The sequence below is a fragment of the Aristolochia californica genome, unplaced genomic scaffold, assembly GCF_029961685.1.
Source record: "Aristolochia californica isolate CCGP_79_NKW_82.1479 unplaced genomic scaffold, dmAriCali1.0.hap1 SCAF_4, whole genome shotgun sequence".
Classification (NCBI taxonomy): Eukaryota; Viridiplantae; Streptophyta; class Magnoliopsida; order Piperales; family Aristolochiaceae; genus Aristolochia; species Aristolochia californica.
In genome coordinates, this window is record NW_027182103.1 from 10,126,824 (window position 1) to 10,131,804 (window position 4,981).

Here is a 4,981-nt window from a genome sequence, read left to right on the forward strand (position 1 = left end):
AACTCAAACAGTGATGCAAAATAATCGGTATAAATTCGGATTTTTTAATACAACAGGATACCAGCATGACCTTTGGTTCTTCCAATTCGAATATAACTTTCAATATAGATCAGATTGCCATGAATTATTTTCCTTATAAAACTAGACTTAAATACCTTTCATCCAAGTATAATTTATATTCATAAAATATAATTATAAGGAGATAAATAATCTGATAGTTTTCGGTCTATGTCATATGGCCGAAATAAGTTTTGTTTCTCTTGTTTTTTCCAGAACGACCATTGACTCTTCCAAGATCAATAACTCCTTATAAAAAAATCAAACCGAGAATTGGTTGAATAGGTAAGAAAATAGACTTACAGATATTTCTTTTGATATATAATTCTCCATATGAAGTATCTTTCTTGATAGCATAAAATATCTCAGAATTTGAAGCTTTCTACTGCAGCTCAAACTTTTTTTTAAATTTGACCTTTGATGCTTCAAATATTGATTTCTTTTTGAAGATAACTCAAATAAAAAATTGGTTGAATAGGTAAAAGAATATACTTACATATCTTTCTTTTGATATATATCTCTCCATATAAAGTCTAGTTCTTGATAGCAAACCTGAAGCTTTCTTCTGCTACTTGAACCACTTTTTCAATCTGACATTTGCTCATTCAAACATCAATATCTCTTTGTATATAACTCCGATTGTAACAAATAGGTTTTCTTTGGAAAGTAGACTCAAATATATTTCTGTAAATATATAATTTATAATATAAAAAACTACATATAGAGGTAAACAACACAAATCAATCTACAGGTGTAGGGACTGAAAAAAAAACTACAAACCTAGACCTAGGGTTTAGGGTTTAGAGAAAAGGATCACATTACCTCCATGAGTTGACGAAGTCAACTCACAGAACCTGCTCTGATACCATGTTGAATTTATGAAAAAGTGAAATACTTCATTGACATCAATAACTTGTTGTAATCAGAGTACATGAACCTCTATTTATAATAGAGGAAGGTAGTAGAGTCCAATTACAATAAAACTACCTTTGTCCCAATTACACCCAAACTCTAACTCTTAAGGTAATTCCTAACATAATTAGGTAACTCAATATTGATAAAAGAAAAATATAGCTTAAACTAAAACTCTTCTTGGTCGTGACCCTATGATAAAGATACTTTTGTGAGTCCTTCTTGATCTTCCAACTGATGTGATAAGAATGTCAGCTCTTGGTAATCATTGTGGTTTCTACTTCTTATGGGCTTGAGCCCATCTTGTGGGCCTTCCTTGGTCATGTGGCCCATATTATAATAATCTTACATATGTGGGCCTTCCTTGGTCGTTTGGGCTTGATCTTATCTTCCAACATTATAAAAGTACATTTTTAGGCACCATTAGTGTTTCATGTTTCCTTGGAACAGTTTTAAAAAAAAAAATTCGAACCAGGAAAATTTCGTGGTTCGGCAATTATTGTTGAAACAAGTGACTTTATACAACCATAGAGGCCATGTTATTGCATATTTTTAGGAAAGGTTGGGAAAATATTTCTAGTAAAAATACGTAGCAAGGCACCTTTGGTTTGAGAATGTTTCCCGTAAACTATTTTGATGCCAAAAATTCAAACCAACAAATTTTTCTGAAAAAAATTACTTTATACAACTATAAGTCCATGTTAATGCATTTTTTTGAAAAGTTTGGAGAAGTATTTTTAGTAAAAATACGTTCCAGGCACCATTAGTGTCTCATGTTTCTCTGAAACAATTTTGAAGCCGAAAATTCAAACCAAGCAAATTTTGTGGTTTCACAATTTTTGCTGAAACAAATGACTTTACACAACTTTAATACCATGTTAATGAATTTTGTTTTGAAAATTTTGGAAAAGTACTTCTTGTAATAATACGTCTCTCGGCATAGTGTCTCATGTTTACCTGAAACAGTTTTGCGGTTAGGTAATTTTTGCAGAAACATATGACTTTATCCAACTATAGGACCATGTTAATGCATATTTTTATGAAAGGTTGGAAACTAATTTCTAGTGAAAATTAATCTCCAAGGACCATTAGTGTCTCATGTTTCCCTGAAACAGTTTTGAAGCAGAAAATTCAAATCAGAAAAATTTTGTGGTTAGGCAATTTTTGCTTAAACAAATGACTTTACACAGCAATAAGGCCATGTTAAGGAAATTTTTAGAAAATATTAGAAAATATTTCTAGTAAATATACGTCTCTAGGCACCATTAGTATGAGAATGTTTACTAGAAACAGTTTTGAAGCCGATAATTCAAACCAAGAAATTTTTGTGGTTAGGCAATTTTTGCTTAAACAAATGACTTTATACAACTATGAAGCCATGTTAATGCATTTTTTTAGAAAAGGTTGGAAATGTATTTCTAGTAAAAATTCTTCTTGAGACACTATTAGTGACTCATATTTCCCTGAAACAGATTTGAAGGGGAAAATTCAAACTAGGAATATTTTGTGGTTAGGCAATTTTTGCTGAAAAAATGACTTTATACTACTATAAAGCCATGTTCACGCATATTTTTACGAAATTTTGGAAAAATATTTCGATTTCATGTAAAAATACATTTTTAGGCACCATTAGTGTTTCATGTTTCCTTGAAATAATTTTTAAGATGAAAATTCAAACCAGGAAAGTTTTGTGGTTTGGAAATTATTGTTGAAACAAATAATTTTATACAACAATAGGGGACATGTTAAAGCATATTTTTAGGAATGTTATGGAAAATATTTCTTGTAAAAATATGTCTCTAGCCACCATTAGTGTGAAAATGTTTCCTGGTGTTGGAATATGGGCCTTGAGCCCATGTTCCACATCTCTTGGATGTGTAGATCTTCCTTGGTCCTATATGTTTAGGTCCATCTTCCAACACACTTGGATATGTGGGCCTTCCTTGGTCGTGTAGGCTTGGGCCCTATCTTCCAACAAAAACTGTTTATGGGAAATATTCTTACACTAATGGTGACATGGAGATGTATTTTTACTAGAAATATTTTCCCAACCTTTCCTGAAAATATGCAATAATGTGGTCCATATGGTTGTATAAAGTCATTTGTTTCAACAATAATTTCCAAACCACAAAACTTTCCTAGTTCGAATTTTCATCTTAAAAATTGTTTCAGGGAAACATTAAACACTAATGGTGCCTAAACATCTATTTTTACTGGAAATATTTTTCCAAATTTTCCTAAAAATATACATTAAAATGGCCTTATAATTGTATAAAGTCATTTGTTTCAGCAAAAATTGCCTAACCACAAAAATTTGTCGGTTTGAATTTTTCGCTTCAAAACTGTTTTAGGGAAACATGAGTCACTAATGGTGCTTAGAACATTTTCAAACTTTCCTTAAAATATGAAATAACATGGCCCCTTGTTACGGTCTCGGATCTGACACAAGGATTCTTTGGGAGGATCTAGGATCTGCCACGGGTTACTGGTCTTCCATGCATTACTGTAGGGATAGTAGGAAGACATGGGGAAGACGAAGATCAATGGAGGATGAGAGATTACGTGGGTTTTTGAGGAAAATCCTAACCTCAAGATCAAGAAGGTGATCTCAAGCCTATTTACGCTAGATTTAACCTAATTCTTAATGTTTGTCTTTCTCATTACTCTTACCCCTTAAATAGGGTTCACCCTGTTAGGGTTTAATATAAAATATTACAAAAATACCCTTGTGGCCTAAACTGAAATAAAATAAAGTAAATTAAAAAAAATAATAAAATAATATTATTATTGTATTCATAGCATTACTCCCCCCTAGAAGAACGAGTTTGTCCTCAAGCTCGAAAGTAGGGTCTATGGCAGCCTCTTGTTCTATAGCCAGATCTCTATTCGTCTGAATGAAGTCAAAAATATCTTCCGCTAATCTGTTCCCCACGTACTGTGATATTTTGCCACCGGAGGACAAGAAATGCAAAGTAGGGTTGCCCTTGATACCAAAGGTACCAGTTGGGATATCATTTGCAGTGGCACCAATTTGGGCACTAACAACATCCTTGTCATTTTGAAAGGAGACAACCACTGCATCCAGTATAGGTAGTAGTTTTTGGCAATGCCCACACTATGGTGCAGAAAACTCCAACAAAACATTGTGCCCAGAGTTTAGAACCATCTCTTGGAGGCTAGCAGCAACAACAACCTGGACTGATGCACTATTAAATTCTGGAATAGGTGCTGATATGCTGAATGGCTCAAGTTTACCTTCTGTGTATGCTTTCAATCAAGAAGCAATGTGGTAAGGCTCCAAGTTTGCTTTGAAGAATTTTTGGCCCTCTTCATGTTGTATGATAATGAGAGGCACCTGGGCCTCCTTAGGGCCAAAATACTGGAAGGCACCTTGGGCTGCTGCAACTTCACCTAAAAGAAAGCCTATGCCATCACCTTCAGCTAAAGCTGGGAAGTTTTCATTGTCCGCACCTGTGAAGTGAGGAAAAATCCCAACAATAGTTATCATTACCTCATCGATGATGTCACCAGCATGTTCTGTAGATTTAATTTCAGTGGCTGCAGGGCCCATTTGTTTCTTTAGCTATGCTATCATCCCGGAGGGGGCGACCGCGGAAGGGGCGACCTTGACGGAGTAGGCCACTGCACATGCAGAGGTGGCGACCTTGGCGGAGTGGGCCGTCGCTAGAGTGGGCCATCGCAAGTGGACCGCTGTGGACGTCTGCCCGCGAAGGAGGGGTGTGATGTTATAGTCCTAGGTTAAGTACCTATGTCTTCTGCTCCTAACTGGTCAGTCTTTTGGATATTATTGGCTAGGTGTTTAACACCCCTATTGTTGTATGAAGTCATTTGTTTCAACAATAATTTTGAAACCACAAAATTTTCCTAGTTTGAATTTTCATCTTAAAAACTGTTTCATGGAAACATGAAACACTAATGGTGCCAAACGTATTTTTACTAGAAATAGTTTTCCAAAATTTCCTTTAAAATATGCTTTAACATTGTCTTATAG